The sequence below is a fragment of the Acyrthosiphon pisum genome, chromosome X (genome assembly GCF_005508785.2).
Source record: "Acyrthosiphon pisum isolate AL4f chromosome X, pea_aphid_22Mar2018_4r6ur, whole genome shotgun sequence".
NCBI lineage: Eukaryota > Metazoa > Arthropoda > Insecta > Hemiptera > Aphididae > Acyrthosiphon > Acyrthosiphon pisum.
Genome location: NC_042493.1, coordinates 2,158,438 through 2,159,035, shown reverse-complemented (window position 1 = coordinate 2,159,035; position 598 = coordinate 2,158,438).

Sequence of the window (598 nt, the reverse complement as noted above, 5' to 3'; positions counted from 1 at the left end):
GTATTTACTCGCTATTTCACGTTTTTAATTTTTTTTTATAAGCATTGGACACCATGTTCTGCTATTAACTTTTGCACACTTTAAAATACACAAAATTGCAAATTATTCACCGCAAAACGCCCTTGTTACAATAATTTCAACGAACGCCGTAATAATAGTAAGGTTATATGTTAGTAATGCACACAACACGCGGTAGATAGACGTAGACGTTCTATAAAGCAAACGAAACTACGCAGGACGGATGTAAGACATTAATGTACAACGGGCACCACTACTGTATAGTACCATGATATATAAACAATAGGTATGATCGTAACTTTTTGACGGTCAGATCCTTCGGTAAGCACGTGACGTAGCATCAGGGGTGGATAGGCCTATAGGGAAAAAGGGTTTTTCCCTGTAGGCCCCCATCTGTTTATGTTGAGGGGCCTATTCTGGTCTACATATTGTTTTTTTGCAAAATAAAATATTCACCAAATAGGAATAGTTTAAATTTAAAACTTCATTTTTTTTATACAAATTATTATTACTTACTGTTATTTTTAACAGTATAATAATAAAACGATAAGTCAAGAATTTGCTTATGGATCTGTAACAT